This window comes from Anomalospiza imberbis, unplaced genomic scaffold (genome assembly GCF_031753505.1).
Source record: "Anomalospiza imberbis isolate Cuckoo-Finch-1a 21T00152 unplaced genomic scaffold, ASM3175350v1 scaffold_114, whole genome shotgun sequence".
Lineage (NCBI taxonomy): Eukaryota > Metazoa > Chordata > Aves > Passeriformes > Viduidae > Anomalospiza > Anomalospiza imberbis.
In genome coordinates this window covers 210,287-227,826 of record NW_027099531.1, presented here as the reverse complement: position 1 = coordinate 227,826, position 17,540 = coordinate 210,287, and the positions used below count along the sequence as shown (strand labels likewise).

Below are 17,540 nucleotides of genomic sequence, written 5' to 3'. Positions count from 1 at the left end.
TTGGGTTCCCCCTGGGATTGCCCAATCCCCCCCTTTGGGAATCCTGAAAACCCCCCTGGGAATCCCCAAAAATCCACCGGGACCCCAAAAACCCTGGATATAGACAAAACCCCCGTCAGGAATTCATCATGAAATTTATACCCAGCATGGGATCCCCATCACCATCATCGGCATCACCCGGGTACCCCCAGATCCTCTCAGGATCCTGTGCCTGATGCAAATGGAAAGAGAACTGGGGTGTGAAAAATAAAGCTTGTTTCTTTTCAGAAAAACAGCAATGAAAACACAGAACACATTTACATTGTAAGAATATTTGTAACAACAACTATCTATAGAACGTATATACCTAAGCACATATGTTATGGTTTGACGCTGGCGCGATGCCAGCGCTCCCATGAAAATGCACTTTTTTAAATAATTGCTGTGAGATGTGATCAGGAACAGAGCAGAGCAGGCTCAAGCTTAATAACAAAGAAAAGAACTTTATTAAACTACTACTACTATAAAAACACAGACACTCAATCCTGGACGAAGACCTTCCAAAACACTCTTCCTCCTCCCAACTAATTCCCACCTAATTTCCAAATGGAACCACAGTGAGACACCACCCGGGATCCTGATCAAGTTGCCACCCTTCAGATATTCAAATACTCAATCTTTCAAGGGAGACAGGAGTCTCCCCTGTGCCACAGACCCCCCAGGAAACACAACTGCCACCCTTGTGTTTCCATGTCACACACGGCAACCGCCCAGAGAAAATCTGCCGTGGTGAAACTCTCCTCTCCATGTCACAGTGCTCTCACCACCGTGCATGGACAGACTGCTCATAGGGCTCCTTTAAGGATGCTTTGCCATGGACCAAAAGAGACAACAGTTCAGTTTCTCATTGCGGGACTACAGTCCCCCCCATTTTCCCCTGGGGCTGAGGGTCCAAGAACAGAGGTCTTCTTCTCCTCTTCTTCTTCCTTGAAGATAGAGGGCTTCTCCACACTTTCTCCAACTCTCCTCTGTTCTCTCTAATCCTCTGCTGGTAATCACTAATACAAGTCTCTTGGCTCACCAAACCACCCCCCTAAGTGCAGCTTCTGTCAGGAGAATTTGGTTCAGTCTATGGCTAACAAGAAAAGTCCAGCCACAAGCCACTCCATCATCTCCTTCCAACTCAAGAATTTCTTCTTCCATCATCTCGGATCCCAGACTGTCTCTCTTCTACTTCAAATCAAGGAGGAGTAATATTTTACAAAGCCTTCATTTCTCAGGAAAGGGTTAAAAGCTCAGACTCCCTGGACGGCTGATATCTCTGCCCAGCAGCCGATTCCCAAGGCCAAGGCTGGGCACCTTCCCCCACCCCTTCTCCTCCGCGCCAGCAAAGTTACAGGTGCCGTCTGGACTCTCTGTCTCTTCCCTCTTGGCGGGGGGAACGACAAAGACATCTCCACTTCTCTCCACCCTTCTGTCCACAGGAGCTGGCTCGGTTCCAGTCCTTCAGCCCCCTCGGCTCACCTCGACCAGACCGCATGGCTTCCCCTCCCCCACCCAGCCCCATGGCTGGGCAGGGGAGATCTGCACTGCACCCTGACCGGAACCAAAGAGAGCGAGCTCTTGGGAGTTCCTGCTTTTAACCCCCTGTGTTCTCAGAGGCGTATCCACACCTTTAGTGGCCACTTTAGGTGCCAATATCCAAACTTGACTACTGATTGGTTTGACCCAACTTCCTGAAAGAATTCACTTCCATGTCAAACCACAACAGCATATCCAACAAAAGTCAATGAAACGTATTTACAGAAGACAAAAAGAAGCCCTGAAACCTATGGCCTAAAGACAACAACAAACTCTACAACGTATGTACAAAAGGGTGGCGTCTCTGTCCGGGATCTCCATCGGTCCTTGAGGAAAAGAAAGAGGCACAGTCACTCCAATCAGGCAGAGAGGGCTCTTCCATGTGCCCCCAGGCTGGCCCAGCAAGCGCAGCACAGGCTGGGGATGGCCACCAGAACCCAATGCACCGGGTCCCACATCCCTGAGCAGGGACCACCCAGCCCAGTCCCAGCCTGGCAGCAGGGGACCCGCTCTACCTGTGGGGACCACATGCCTGTCCTGCTGCTGGTATTGCTCTTCATCCCAAGATCATGGCCTCTTCCTCATCTTTTTCATCAATGTCCATGTCCTCAAGGTACTCTTCCATTTCCACGTCCATCTCCTCTTCCACATCTACCTCCATCTCTTCTTCACCACTCTCTTCTCCATCCACTTCCATCTCCTCCTCCGTATCCATCTGCATGTCCACCTCCATCTCTTCCTCTCCACTCTCTTCTCCATCCACTTCCATCTTCTCCTCTGTATCAATCTCCATGTCCACTTCCATTGCATCGTCTCCACTCTCTTCTCCATCCACTTCCATCTTCTCCTCTCTATCAGCCTGCATGTCCACCTCCATCTCGTCCTCTCTCTCTGTGACAGCCTGCAGAGATAGCAACACCTCAGAGTGGGGTCCCTGTCCCACCCCATCCCCACAGAACTCCAGCCCAGCCGGGCAGCTGGGGGGTGTCCACCTCCATGGAATGGCACCGTACCTTCCTCAGGACAAATGTGAGCATCCTGCAGGGACGGATGACAAAATCCAGGCAACAGAGAGCTTTCAGGACTGATGGGAGTATCAGGGCGCAGGTGACGAGAAGGGTGACAGGGAGCATGGTGAAGGGTGAGCTGGCACGAGGGCTGGCACAGGGTGGGCTGACACAAGGGCCAGTGGTTGTGTTGTGCTCTTTGCTGGACGCTGGAGGTTCCATCTGGAACATCACATCTGTGACATCACAGTGGATCTAAAGAGCATCTTGTCCCAAGCTGAGCAATCTTCCCCAGACCATGCTGCTCACAGCCCTGTTGCCAAGGATGGGGCATCCACAGCCTGGGCCAGTGCCTCAGCAGCCTCAGTGTAAAAGAGCAGCTTCCTCAGATCCAACTTCAGTCAGCCTCCTGCAGTTGAAAGCCATCCCCCCTTGTCCTGTTGCCACGGGCCCGGCTGAACACTGTCCCTGTCTTTCCTGTGGGACCCTTCCAGTCCTGCAGAGCTGCAGTGAGGCCTCCCCAGTGTCTCCCCTTTCCAGGCTGAGCATCCCCAGCCCCACTTGGACGGCAGTCAGGTAGATCAGGGGGAGTCAAGGCTGAAGTCAAATAGCATCAGGAACTGAGAGGTGGAAGCTTTAGGCCCAGGTTTGCCTCTATAATAACAGTGGAGGGGAAGATGGTGGGACACTGGCTCTGTTCTAACTGGTGAATATTTTCTTTTTTTTTTTTTTTTCCTTCTTTTCTGTCATGCTGATGCAGGTGTTGCTGTTTGCAAGGAAGCTTGGCACAATGTCCATTGTCTTCTCCATTTGTGAAACACCGAGCAGAGTCTGGGCAGGCTGATGATGCAGAGCAAAACCTGCAAATACACCGGTGATCCTGAGCCTGGAGGATGCAGCTAAACCCGGCCAAAAATAATTTCTGGAAAGTCAAGCCTGGTTTACATTTTCTTGAGTTTGGCTATTCCTGAACCGGGGGAGGGGGCTTTCTGGGGATGGGGTGCCACAGGGGTTCCCCTCCCCCATTTTTGGGGGGTCTCCCATGGTGCCCCCTCTCCAAAAAGCTCCGCGGGCCCCCTGAAGTGGGTCCTGTTCCACCGGCTGGTGCCCCCTGATCCAGGACGGCCCCCGGTGAGTCTGGGGGGCTCTGGGGGGATTTTGGGGGGATTTTGGTGGCATGTATGCGCTTTGGGGGATTTTGTTGGGAGATTAGGGGGAATTATTGGATTTTGGAGAGAATTACTGGGTTTGTGGGGTTATGGGGGTTTTGTGGGATTTGAGGATTTTGGATTTTAGGGATTTTTTTAGGGTTTTGCGGTGGTTAGTTTTTGGGGGGTTTATTGAAATTTTTGGGCGGGTTTTTTTTGGTTGTTTGTTTTTTTGTTTTTTTTTTTGGTGGGTTCCATTGGGATTTTGTTGGATTCTTTGGTGTTTAGGAGTTTTTAATTGGGATTTTTGGGGGATTTTGGGGGGTTTTAGTGGAATTTTGGGGGGCTTTGGAGTTGTCCCAGGGTGTGGGGAAGGGCTGAGAGGCACCAAAGTCTCCTTTAAACCCCTGAAAGTCCCAATAAACCCCATGAAATCACAATTAAATTTCACAAATTCCCATTAGAACACCCTCGAATCCCAATAAAAGCCCACAAAATCCCAATTAAACCCCACAAATCCCCGCCAAAAATGTCTCCAAAACCACAAGAAGCCCCACAAAATACTCATGAGACCAAAGAAATTCCGTCAACAACCTAAAAAAAACCTACAAACCCCCCCCAAATCCCCACTAAAATTCCTAACAAACCCAATTCCCCAAAGAATCCCACTAAATGCCCCCACAATTTCAATAAATTGCCTCCAAATCCCCTAAAAATCCCAATAAAACCCAGAAATAATTCCAGAGGATCCTACAAAATCCCCACAAAATCACAGTAAAACCTTCCAAAATTCTAAAGAAAACACAAAAAATTTCAATTAACCCGCAAATACCCCCAGGAAAACAACTTCTCACTCAAAGCACCAATAAAACCCCTCAAAATCCAAACTCCCCAAAATCCCCCAACTGCCTCCAAACCTAATAATTCTCCCCAAAAACCCCAACAATTCCCCATAAACTCCCAACACAATTCCCCAAAGCCCAAAAAAGCCCCAGATACCCAAACCCCTCCCGAGCCCTCCCTGGTCCCTCCCGGTCCCGCCCAGGCCCGTCTGGGGCCGCGGCCAAAACTGCCCGGAGCGAGAGCGGAGGTCCCGGAGCAACCCCGGAGCCGATCCCGGGCTCGGCCTCGGGCTCGGCCCCTTTGGGGGATTTTGGGCCGAACCGGGCAGGTTTAGGGTGGGCTTCAGATCCCTTGCGGGGATCCCGAGCCTTTTTGGGTGGATTTTCAGCCCCTGTGGCTGATTTGAGGACGAATCTGGTGGGGTTTAGGGGGGATTTCAGATCCTTTTGTATGATTTTAGGCCCATGGGGGTGGGGCTGGGGCCCATTTGGGTGAGTTTAGGAAAAACTGGGCCCATATGGGTGAATCCTAATCCTGTGTGGGTGATTTTAGGTCCCTTTTTTGGGTATTTTGGGCCCATTTAAGTAGGGTTTTTTGCTTCTTTGGGCAATTTTAGGTTGAACCAAGCCTTTTTAGGGTGATTTTAGGTCTTGTTGTGTGGGTGTCAGGGACATTTTGGTGATTTTAGATACCTTTGGATGATTTTAGGCTGGACCAGATACTTTCAGGGTGGATTTTAGTCACATTTGAAAGATTTACGGGTGATGTTAAGCCATTTCTGGAGGGCTATAAAACACTTGGGGCAGTTTTAAGCCCCTTTGGTTGGATTTTAGAGCCCTCTGGATACTTTTAATCCCATTTGGTTGATGTCAGGCTGAACCATGTGGATGTAGACTACATTTGATGCCCTTTTGGGTGATTTTGGGTCAAACCGGGCTTTTTTAGGACAGCGCGTCCCCTTGGCCCCGCTCCTTTCCCCTCACGGTTCTGTCCTTTCCTCGCCCCATTTCCCCTCACGGTTCAGGATCCCGGAGCGGGGGAGGAGGAGGAGGGAGGGAGGAAGAGGCGCAGCGGCAGCAGGGAGCAGCCGGAGGAGAGGAGAGAAGGAATCGCGTGGCCCTGGCGCTGCCTGAGCTCGCAGCACCCCGGGAGCATCGCCCCCATCCCGCAGGTGCCCGGGGAGGGGGAGCTCGGCCCAAATATCCCAGGGCTCCCTGGGTTTGGGGTTTTTTTTGGGTGGGATGTTTGGAGCTGGCAGGGCTCCAAAGCCGAGCCGCAGCTGCCCCTCGGGGGGACATCGGTGGATCCCCGGGAGGTTTTTTCCGGGGGTCCCAGTGGGCGGTGAGGGCAGCAGAGCCCCGGCGGGGGGACACCGGTTTTGGGGAGCCCCAGGAGAGCCGCGGCTGCCCTGAGCGGGAGCCCAGAGAGAGGAGAGCCCCAGAAGCCCCAGCGGGGACCCCGAGAGGGGGGGACCCCTGGCAGTGCCGGCACCCCGGCAATGGGGGGTGCTGGGGCTGGAGGGGCGGCATGGCCGGGAAAGGGGTGCGGGGCTCCCGGGGCCGCCAGGGGCTGCTCCCAGCAGGAGCCCAGTTGCTGCCAGTCACTCCCCATTATGATACAATTTGCCCCCAGCACTGTTCCCATTGTTCCCAGTGCCATCCAGTGTTTTCCCAGTTCTCCCAGCTGCCCCTAGAATAGTCCCAGTCACTCCCAGTAAGATCCCAGTATGAGTCCAGTATGATCCCAGTCTCTCCCAGCAGGGCCCCAGTCACTCACCCTTGTCCCCAGTTGCCCCCAGCGTGGTCCCAGTTTGCCCCAGCACATTCCCAGTGGCTCCATATGTGTCCCAGTCCTAGTGCAATGATGGGGAATACCAAATGCACTTGAGGTATCACGTACGGTTAACACAAAAGCTGTGGCTATGTTTGTGATGGGGTCATAGGTAAAGTTCACTAGGTTCCACCGGGATTGGAATTCCTTTTCAAAATCAGCGGCACTGTCCCAAACTATTTTCCGAATCTCAGTAGGAAAAGTGCCTTCTTCACCTTCTCTTATAATCGAGGCAGCAACCGACTGCATCCATAATTGAGCCTGGATACAGCTGAGAGCTAAAGAAAGGTTCTTTTGTGTGGCACCGAGTGCATCAATTACCAATTTGTGATCATTTACGCTCGCTTCCTCCCAACTTGGTAATATGTTTGATAGCAAGCACTGATGTCTTCCCAAGGCCAGTAAGGACGACTGCAGTGGTTGTTGGAATTTGGTCAAATCTCTAGTGGTGGCAACCAATGTATTCATTAATACTTCTGAATCAATGCTCTTTAGAATTCCCAATCCTGTTCCCACAGCACCGGTTATGTCTCTTAGCATCCGTCTTTTAGAAGGGTTCCGCTGTCACAACCAGGTCGTCCAATCCTGAAAATAAGTTTACAAAAAAGGTGAACAAGCTGGCTGAATTTCTGAGACATTTTTTTGCATCAGCAATTTGACTTGTTTGAGAGACCACGCTGGATTAAAGAATATTTGTTGTTGACCTGTTTTCCTGATTATGTATGGTCCAATTCCAAAAATTTTCAGGCCAAGCGTAACTGGTGGTTGGGTGGTAGGTGTCACAACATTAACATCAAGTTCTCCCCAGGATTTAAATCAATACTTTAAACTAAAAAAAAAAAAAAAAAAAAAAGCCATTCAGTATTTTTAGACCAAAGCCAAAATTCTTCTAGAGTTTGTGTTAATGTGAAATTGTGCCAGTCCTGTACGCTTGGGTGCGTACAAACCTTTTTGTGCTTCAAAAGATCCTTTTACTTTTTTTCTGCATGCTACCACAATTATTTCAGACCACTCAGCTGGTTTCTGACCATGGGGTTGTGGCAGGATGCAGAAAACTATCACCAGTTTTATCATGGTTTAGGTGGTCTTCATGTCCCTCGGAGTTCTTCCGTAAAAGTAAACACAACAGAATCCTGCCCCCGAGAGGCAGAAAAGTTAGAATGATGGAAGTATCCAGCATGTATTGATGCGATGCTCTTTCCCTAGAGCACCAGAGGCTTCCCATGCATATTTATTCAGAGGGGGTGTTAGCACAAGTGGTACTAGCCCTAGAGTAAGGGAGGTCCAGCAGAACAGGTTGGCCAGGGTAATGTGCTGGATTGTTGGGATCATTTGGTGCACAGCAGAGGAGTCAGAGTAGATACAGACAAGAGAGGTATTCTGTGCCTCACGCTGGGAAACACTCCAAACTGCTATCAGCTCCCCAGCCTGAGCACTGCTTTCTCCCCCAGTAATAACTAGTTCACCAGAGGAAATGTGGGGGGCTGCTGCCCTGTATCTCCACACCTTCCCCTCTCGTTTTGCAGAGGCGTCAGTGAACCAAGAATTTGCTGATTGTTCAGGGGAGAAAGGAGGGGCTACTTTGATTCCAGAGGCAGGTTTGTCATTGCTGCTATCCAAGCTCTCAGTTGCATCATCAGGAGCACACAGCAGCCTGGAGGGTGGGGAATGCTGGATCTGTACCACTGTGTGCTCATCCTTCACCTTAATGTGGAGCTGCCCCCAAAGTGGCCATGTATCACTTTTACAGTTCTCCTGTTGGCTATATCTTGGAGCAGCTGTTATATGTGGCTTTTCATGGTGATCCTGTGGGAAGCAGCCATTTGCCTGCTGTGATATCCTCACAACTAATACTAACTCCTATTTCTCTTTGGTTTTATTAGGTTTTTTTTTATCTATTTGTTTGATTGGTTTGCGTGGGTTTGTTTGTTTGGGTTTTTGTCCATTTTGGTTTGAGCTTTATGTTTGCTTTTTTATGAATGACTGGTGAAGTTGGCATAGCCAAACTCAAGAAAATGTAAACCAGGCTTGACTTTCCAGAAATTATTTTTGGCCGGGTTTAGCTGCATCCTCCAGTCTCAGGATCACCGGTGTATTTGCAGGTTTTGCTCTGCATCATCAGCCTGCCCAGACTCTGCTCGGTGTTTCACAAATGGAGAAGACAATGGATATTGTGCCAAGCTTCCTTGCAAACAGCAACACCTGCATCAGCATGACAGAAAAGAAGGAAAAAAAAAAAAAAAAAGAAAATATTCACCAGTTAGAACAGAGCCAGTGTCCCACCATCTTCCCCTCCACTGTTATTATAGAGGCAAACCTGGGCCTAAAGCTTCCACCTCTCAGTTCCTGATGCTATTTGACTTCAGCCTTGACTCCCCCTGATCTACCTGACTGCTGTCCAAGTGGGGCTGGGGATGCTCAGCCTGGAAAGGGGAGACACTGGGGAGGCCTCACTGCAGCTCTGCAGGACTGGAAGGGTCCCACAGGAAAGACGGGGACAGTGTTCAGCCGGGCCCGTGGCAACAGGACAAGGGGGGATGGCTTTCAACTGCAGGAGGCTGACTGAAGTTGGATCTGAGGAAGCTGCTCTTTTACACTGAGGCTGCTGAGGCACTGGCCCAGGCTGTGGATGCCCCATCCTTGGCAACAGGGCTGTGAGCAGCATGGTCTGGGGAAGATTGCTCAGCTTGGGACAAGATGCTCTTTAGATCCACTGTGATGTCACAGATGTGATGTTCCAGATGGAACCTCCAGCGTCCAGCAAAGAGCACAATACAACCACTGGCCCTTGTGTCAGCCCACCCTGTGCCAGCCCTCGTGCCAGCTCACCCTTCACCATGCTCCCTGTCACCCTTCTCGTCACCTGCGCCCTGATACTCCCATCAGTCCTGAAAGCTCTCTGTTGCCTGGATTTTGTCATCCGTCCCTGCAGGATGCTCACATTTGTCCTGAGGAAGGTACGGTGCCATTCCATGGAGGTGGACACCCCCCAGCTGCCCGGCTGGGCTGGAGTTCTGTGGGGATGGGGTGGGACAGGGACCCCACTCTGAGGTGTTGCTATCTCTGCAGGCTGTCACAGAGAGAGAGGACGAGATGGAGGTGGACATGCAGGCTGATAGAGAGGAGAAGATGGAAGTGGATGGAGAAGAGAGTGGAGACGATGCAATGGAAGTGGACATGGAGATTGATACAGAGGAGAAGATGGAAGTGGATGGAGAAGAGAGTGGAGAGGAAGAGATGGAGGTGGACATGCAGATGGATACGGAGGAGGATATGGAAGTGGATGAAGAAGAGACTGGAGAGGAAGAGATGGAGGTGGACATGCAGATGGATACGGAGGAGGAGATGGAAGTGGATGGAGAAGAGAGTGGTGAAGAAGAGATGGAGGTAGATGTGGAAGAGGAGATGGACGTGGAAATGGAAGAGTACCTTGAGGACATGGACATTGATGAAAAAGATGAGGAAGAGGCCATGATCTTGGGATGAAGAGCAATACCAGCAGCAGGACAGGCATGTGGTCCCCACAGGCAGAGTGGGTCCCCTGCTGCCAGGCTGGGACTGGGCTGGGTGGTCCCTGCTCAGGGATGTGGGACCCGGTGCATTGGGTTCTGGTGGCCATCCCCAGCCTGTGCTGCGCTTGCTGGGCCAGCCTGGGGGCACATGGAAGAGCCCTCTCTGCCTGATTGGAGTGACTGTGCCTCTTTCTTTTCCTCAAGGACCGATGGAGATCCCGGACAGAGACGCCACCCTTTTGTACATACGTTGTAGAGTTTGTTGTTGTCTTTAGGCCATAGGTTTCAGGGCTTCTTTTTGTCTTCTGTAAATACGTTTCATTGACTTTTGTTGGATATGCTGTTGTGGTTTGACATGGAAGTGAATTCTTTCAGGAAGTTGGGTCAAACCAATCAGTAGTCAAGTTTGGATATTGGCACCTAAAGTGGCCACTAAAGGTGTGGATACGCCTCTGAGAACACAGGGGGTTAAAAGCAGGAACTCCCAAGAGCTCGCTCTCTTTGGTTCCGGTCAGGGTGCAGTGCAGATCTCCCCTGCCCAGCCATGGGGCTGGGTGGGGGAGGGGAAGCCATGCGGTCTGGTCGAGGTGAGCCGAGGGGGCTGAAGGACTGGAACCGAGCCAGCTCCTGTGGACAGAAGGGTGGAGAGAAGTGGAGATGCCTTTGTCGTTCCCCCCGCCAAGAAGGAAGAGACAGAGAGTCCAGACGGCACCTGTAATTTTGCCGGCGCGGAGGAGAAGGGGTGGGGGAAGGTGCCCAGCCTTGGCCTTGGGAATCGGCTGCTGGGCAGAGATATCAGCCGTCCAGGGAGTCTGAGCTTTTAACCCTTTCCTGAGAAATGAAGGCTTTGTAAAATATTACTCCTCCTTGATTTGAAGTAGAAGAGAGACAGTCTGGGATCCGAGATGATGGAAGAAGAAATTCTTGAGTTGGAAGGAGATGATGGAGTGGCTTGTGGCTGGACTTTTCTTGTTAGCCATAGACTGAACCAAATTCTCCTGACAGAAGCTGCACTTAGGGGGGTGGTTTGGTGAGCCAAGAGACTTGTATTAGTGATTACCAGCAGAGGATTAGAGAGAACAGAGGAGAGTTGGAGAAAGTGTGGAGAAGCCCTCTATCTTCAAGGAAGAAGAAGAGGAGAAGAAGACCTCTGTTCTTGGACCCTCAGCCCCAGGGGAAAATGGGGGGGACTGTAGTCCCGCAATGAGAAACTGAACTGTTGTCTCTTTTGGTCCATGGCAAAGCATCCTTAAAGGAGCCCTATGAGCAGTCTGTCCATGCACGGTGGTGAGAGCACTGTGACATGGAGAGGAGAGTGTCACCACGGCAGATTTTCTCTGGGCAGTTGCCATGTGTGACAGGGAAACACAAGGGTGGCAACTGTGTTTCCTGGGGGGTCTGTGGCACAGGAGAGACTCCTGTCTCCCTTGAAAGATTGAGTATTTGAATATCTGAAGGGTGGCAACTTGATCAGGATCCCGGGTGGTGTCTCACTGTGGTTCCATTTGGAAATTAGGTGGGAATTAGTTGGGAGGAGGAAGAGTGTTTTGGAAGGTCTTCGTCCAGGATTGAGTGTCTGTGTTTTTATAGTAGTAGTAGTTTAATAAAGTTCTTTTCTTTGTTATTAAGCTTGAGCCTGCTCTGCTCTGTTCCTGATCACATCTCACAGCAATTATTTTAAAAAGTGCATTTTCATGGGAGCGCTGGCATCGCGCCAGCGTCAAACCATAACATATGTGCTTAGGTATATACATTCTATATATTGTTGTTGTTACAAATATTCTTACAATGTAAATGTGTTCTGTGTTTTCATTGCTGTTTTTCTGAAAAGAAACAAGCTTTATTTTTCACACCCCAGTTCTCTTTCCATTTGCATCAGGCACAGGATCCCGAGAGGATCTGGGGGTACCCGGGTGATGCCGATGATGGTGATGGGGATCCCATGCTGGGTATAAATTTCATGATGAATTCCTGACGGGGGTTTTGTCTATATCCAGGGTTTTTGGGGTCCCGGTGGATTTTTGGGGGTTCCCAGGGGGGTTTTTAGGATTCCCAAAGGGGGGGATTGGGCGATCCCAGGGGGAACCCATGGCTGGTTTGGGGTACCTGCCGGTGACAGAGATAAAGACCCTCTGCCATGTAAGAACCTTCTCAGGGGTGTCTGGGGGTGCTGGGAGCTCTTGTGGGAATTTTGATGTCCTGGGAGGGTTTGGGGGGTGTCTGTGTGGGGTTTTTGTGGTCTTGGGGAGTTTTTGGAGGGCCCAGGGATGATTTTGGGGTCCCGGGGAGGTCTGGGTGTCCCGGGGGATTTGGGGGTTCCCGGGAGGGTTTGGGGGTTCCTGGGCAATGCCGGTGACAGAGCTGGGACCCCGTGCCGGGTATGAACCTTCCCACTGCGCACGGGCAGCGTCAGCGTGTTCAGGGAGATCCTGGGGGACCCGGGGGTCACCCCAAAACCCAGGGGACCCCAAATGCTCAGGGACCCCCCCCAAACTCCCCTCCCCGCTGGATCTGCTGCAGGCAGGGGGGCGCCAGCACTCGGCCCCCACCCCCACCATCACAGGGGGCTGTGGAAGAAATCTAGGGGTGCACGGACAGGTCGAGGGGACCCCCAAAGTCCTGGGAAAGGGGGAACACAGGGGAACTCCCAGGAATCCCCACTGGGGGCTTAGGGGAGATCCAGGAGGCGTTTGGGCGAGCCTAATTGTGTCACTATCGTCAGGAAAGGGGACTCCAAGGGTCCCCGGTGTCCCCATTCCCTGCAAAAGGTGGGAAAACCCAGGCTGGCTGGAAATAGGGGTCCCGGGTGTCCTCGGTGTTGAGGAAAGGAGGGGCTGGGCACTGGGAAAGGCAGGAATAGGGGTCCAGGGGGTCTCTGGGTGAAGGAAAATGGGGCTCGGGGTGCTGGGAGAGGCGGCATGGCTGGGAAAGGGGAGCGGGGGTTGCCGGTGCCGGATAAGGGGGTGCGGGGTGGAACCCAGGCCGGGAATGGGGGTGCGGGGGGATGGCGGCGCCCGGGAATGGGGGTTCAGGGGCCCCTCGGTGCTCCGGAATGGGCGACCAAAGAGTCCCGGTGCCGGGGGTCCCCCTCACCTCTCGCTGCCCCCCCGGGGCCCCAGGAGCGCCCCCAGCCCCAGCGCTGGAGCCATCGCGCTGCTCCTCCTCACTCCCAGTACGATCCCAGTATGATCCCAGTAGAACTCGGTCACCCAGGAGCCGCTCCCAGTATGATCCCAGGACAGCCCAGGCACTGCCACTCCTGGCATCCCCCCAGCCCTCTCTGCGTTCCGACCTGTCCCGGCTCCATCCCCGCCCCTCCCGCGGCTGCGGGGGCTTCGGGAGCGGAGGAGGAGGAGGAGGGAGGGAGGAAGAGGCACAGCGGCAGCAGGGAGCAGCCGGAGGAGAGGAGAGAAGGAATCGCGTGGCCCTGGCGCTGCCTGAGCTCGCAGCACCCCGGGAGCATCGCCCCCATCCCGCAGGTGCCCGGGGAGGGGGAGCTCGGCCCAAATATCCCGGGGCTCCCTGGGTTTGGGACTTTTTTGGGGGGATGTTTGGAGCTGGCAGGGCTCCAAAGCCGAGCCGCAGCTGGTCCTCGGGGGGACATCGGGGGGTCCCCGGGAGGTGTTTTTCGGGGGTCCCGGTGGGCGGTGAGGGCAGCAGAGCCCCGGCAGGGGGACACCGGTTTTGGGGAGCCCCAGGAGAGCCGCGGCTGCCCTGAGCGGGAGCCCAGAGAAAGAAGAGCCCCAGAAGCCCCAGCGGGGACCCCGAGAGGGGGGGACCCCTGGCAGTGCCAGCACCCCGGCAATGGGGGGTGCTGGGGCTGGAGGGGCGGCATGGCCGGGAAAGGGGTGCGGGGCTCCCGGGGCCGCTAGGGGCTGCTCCCAGCAGGAGCCCAGTTGCTGCCAGTCACTCCCCATTATGATACAATTTGCCCCCAGCATAGTCCCTGTTGCTCCCACTTTCATCCAGTGTGTTCCCAGTTGCTCCCAGTCACACCCAGTATGGGGGATGATGTGCCTGGTGTGTTCCCAGTCAGTCTCAGACACTCCCAATATTAGTCCAGTCCTTCCCAGTATGGTCCAGAGATGAGCCCAGTCTACTCGCAGTCACTCCCAGTATGAACCAGTTGTGCCCCACATGGTTCCAGTTGCTCCCTTTCACCCTCACTTTTGTTCCAGCCACTCCCAGTCTCTCCCAGTGTACCCCAGTTCCTTCCAGCATACTCCCAGTCACTCCCAGTTCCTTCCAGCATGATCCCATTTGTTCACCACCACTCCCACTCAGCCTCAGTGTAGTTGCACTCACTGCCAATATGATCCCTGTCACCTCCAGCATGATCCCAGTTGATCCCAGTAAAAGCCCAGTTGTTTCCAGTCACCCCCAGCATGCACCCAGTGACTCCCAGTTCCTCCCACTTGCTCATAGCATGATCCCGGTTTCTCACAGTTGCTCCCAGTCAAACTCAGAATGATAGGATTCACTCCCAGTGTATCCTATTTGCGCCAGCATGGTCTCAATTGCCCGCTGCAGGCTCCTACTCTGTCCCAGTGTGATCCCAGTATGATCCCAATATGATCCCAGTCTCCCTCAGTGTGACCGCAGTCTGCCCCAGCATGGGCCCAGCTGCTCCCAGTATGATCCCAGTACGATCCCAGTATAAAAAAGTCACTCCCAGTGCTGCCATTCCTGGGATCCCCCAGCCCTCTCTGCGTTCCCCCCTCCCGGATCTCCCGAGAGGAGCCCCAAGGGCTGGCAGTCCCCTGGCAGGGTCCCCAGCAAGGCCCAGTTTGGATGTGCAGCCCCCAGTTTCCCCAGTTTGCCTCTCCTTTTGCCCGGGCCGGGTTCCCCCCGCCCCCAGCGGCTGGGAACCAGCCGAGAGCCCCGTGCTGCCCATCCCGACCTGTCCCGGCTCCATCCCCGCTCCTGCCGCGGGCTGCCAGGGCTGCGGGAACGGGGCACCAAGGGTGTCGCTGCTCCTGGGGGAGGAGGAGGAGGGAGGGAAGAAGAGGGATGGAGGAGGAGAGCCAGGAGGGATGGAAGTAGGAGAAGGAGGTGGGCTTAGGGAGGAGGAGGAGGGATGGAAGAGGAGTGGGACGAAGAGGAAGAGGAGGGACAAAGGAGGATCAGGAAAAGAAAAAGGAACCACGAGGTCGAGCCCTTCCTGAATTCACAGCCCTGCTGGGACCATCAGCCCCCATCCCATGGGTGACCAGGGATGGGGAGCTTGGCCCAGATATCCTGAGGGGGTCCCTGGGTTGGGTTTTTTGGGGGGATGTTTGGAGAATGAAGAACTGCAAAGCTGAGTGGAAAAGGCCCCTTGGGGGGACACTGGGGGGTCCCGGTGGCAGCTGCCGGCAGAGGCAGCCTGGAGGAGCAGAGCCCTGTGTCCCCCAGGAGCCCAAAGTGGGGAGCCCAGAGAGGGGGGAGCGCCGTCATTGGCGGGACCCTCAACAGCCTGGAGAGGGGCAGGGGGGGCTCCTTGGAGCCCCTGCAGCCCAAAGCAGAGAAGGAGGGGAGAAGGGACCCCGGGAGCCCAAAAAGCCCTGGCATCCTGTGCCAGGAAGGTGGACATAGCTTCAGCCAGAGCTCGGAGCTGGTGGGCCATGAGCAGGTTCACCATGGGGAGAAGCCCTACAAGTGCTTGGAGTGTGGGAAGAGCTTCAGGCAGAGCTCCCACCTGATCCAGCACCAGATGATCCACACCGGGGAATGGCCCTAGGTGTGTGGGGAGTGTGGGAAGGGCTTCAGCTGCAGCTCCCACCTCGTCAACCACCAACGCATGCACACTGGGGAGAGGCTCTACGAGTGTTCCCAGTGTCAGAAGAGGATTCAGACCAGCTCCAGTCTCCTCAGGTACCAGCGGATTCACACGGAGGAGAGGCCTTTCCGCTGCCCCAACTGCGGGAAGGGCTTCAAACAAAAGTCCCTCCTCGTCACCCACCAGCGCATCCACACTGGGGAGAGGCCCTACGAGTGTCCCCAGTGTGGGAAGAGCTCCAGAAGCTCTACCTTGACCCAACACCAACGGAGGCACCAGTAAGGGAAGCCCTGCAAATGCCTCAGCTGTGGGAAGAGCTTCGTGCCCTGCTCCAACTCCATCCCCCATGGGAGGACCCACTTTGGTCAGAGCCCTGGTGACCCACATTCCCAGTGATCCCTGCTGAGAAGACACCTGGAAGGTGGTCTCCACGTCCTCCTGGATCCCCATAGGCACCTGGATGAACACAGGGGCAGGAACATCCATCAGGACTCTGATCTAAACTGGAAATTCACTGGCAGAAAGTGATTTGTTGACTTTACACCCCAAAAAATCTCACCCGCTCTGTCCAGTTATTTCTTCTGGTGGCATCAAGCAGTGCTGCATGATCTTGGAGGTCTTTTCCATTTCAATAATTTCTTTCTTCACCCTGTCTAAACAACCAAAACTGGGGTGAAAATAAAAAATTGAGCAAAGAGATCTAAAGCTGCACCATTTACCTGGATTTGGGGGTGAATTTGGGGTTGGTTCAATAGAATATTTGGGAGGATTTGGGTGTTCTGAAGCTATCAAAGGCAGGGGACATGTCCACAATCTCATAGGTGTGCCGGCAAAAGGTGTCCACCTGAGCCTGCCTGTTCTCTAAGAATTCTAATTGTATGTCCCAGTCCCTGGCCTGGGTCTCCCTATCCGGGATGTTCCCCCAAAGTGCCCAAATCACTGCTGAAGCGCCCGAGCTGATCCTGGCTGTAAATGTTCCTGTCCACCAAGCTCTCCTGGTCAGTGCCATGGGAGGTGGGAGTTTAGGGGCTCCTGGGGGGACTGGGAAGGGCTTCTGTCAATCCTGTGGGCATTTGTGGTGCTGGGAGGGTGCCTGGCAGGGTCTATGAGGGAGATTTGGGTCCCTGACAGGGCTGTGTGGCTTGCAGAGAATTTGGGTGGGTCCTGGGGGAGATGGAAACGGGTTTTGGTGGTTCTTGGGGTCATTTATCTTGCAGGGAGTAGTTGCAAGGGGGGGGTCCTGGCTGGGAGCTGTGGGGTGGTTTGAGGAGTCTGGGAGTGGCTGTGGGGCTGGGAGGGCGTTTTTGGGTGGTTGTGACTCCCCCAGACTCCCAAAGCTGCCACCAGACCCCACCCCCCAAGATACTGCCAGAGCTCAGTGGCTCCATGGTGGGGTTCATCGTTCTGGCTCTGCAGAAGATATGGGGGGGTCCCCGGGGCCGTGTGTGTCCCCCCAGAGCGTGTGTGACACCCCCCATCCCATTGTCACCCCCTTGTCCCTCCCCACAGGGCTCCAGCCCCAGCTCCTGCTCCCCCAGAGGGAATTTGGGGAGGGGGCAGGGGGGTGTGCAGCCCCCGCCGGGGGATGGCCCCGGCCCAGCCCCTTTGTTCAGCACCAAGCTGGGCTCGGGGCCGCAGGAGGAAGAGGCCGGTGGGAAGCAGATCCTGCAGCTGGGACAGTGCTGGGGGTCAGGGCAAGGGCCTGCCCTGCACACCTGGCTCAGGTGTGACCCTGCCCCGGCAAGGGAGCGGGACATTCCCATCCCCAGGGATCAGGGCTGGGAGCAGCACTTGGGGCACGGACATGGAAACACTGGGAGCGACTGGGAGCACACTGAGGGCGTGAATTATTCCCCCGCCTCCACCTTCTCTGGCCGCCCTG

The 17,540-nt window shown here is 54.2% G+C and overlaps 1 pseudogene; it reads left to right on the top strand.

Annotated features, from left to right (window-relative positions):
* LOC137465839 (zinc finger protein 436-like) overlaps positions 1-15,859 on the top strand; it is a 52,474-nt pseudogene extending 36,615 nt beyond the window's left edge.
* The last annotated feature ends 1,681 nt before the right edge of the window (positions 15,860-17,540 follow it).